This window comes from Propithecus coquereli, unplaced genomic scaffold (genome assembly GCF_000956105.1).
Source record: "Propithecus coquereli isolate 6110/MARCELLA unplaced genomic scaffold, Pcoq_1.0 Scaffold712, whole genome shotgun sequence".
Taxonomy (NCBI): domain Eukaryota; kingdom Metazoa; phylum Chordata; class Mammalia; order Primates; family Indriidae; genus Propithecus; species Propithecus coquereli.
In genome coordinates this window covers 317,444-317,732 of record NW_012153197.1, presented here as the reverse complement: position 1 = coordinate 317,732, position 289 = coordinate 317,444, and the positions used below count along the sequence as shown (strand labels likewise).

The 289-nt window shown below is 34.3% G+C and overlaps 1 protein-coding gene across 1 annotated transcript in view; it reads right to left on the bottom strand.

Moving 5' to 3' along the window:
* Positions 1-289, bottom strand: part of LOC105824119 (centromere-associated protein E-like) — a 23,115-nt gene that overhangs the window by 6,465 nt on the left and 16,361 nt on the right. The gene's annotated exons all lie outside the window — the stretch shown is intronic.

Sequence of the window (289 nt, the reverse complement as noted above, 5' to 3'; positions counted from 1 at the left end):
AGAGCTTCATCGCTTGATACCTCATTAACATAAGGAGTATTCTTCATGTATTTAGCAGTGCTGGCAAACTGGGAAAAAAAAAACCCAAGTGCTAAGTGCTCAACACTAAAAAAAATTCTAACTTAATATTTAGGTTTCTTGTACTTAATTCTCTTAAAAGACAGCCAATCTTTCCAGTTGGCTTAATACTCTTAAACACAGGGAACATTCCATGTTCTTATAACGGTGCTCTGTAACATACTCTGGCTGATAGTCTTCAGAAGAAAAAAAGATATTTTGAAGACAGATA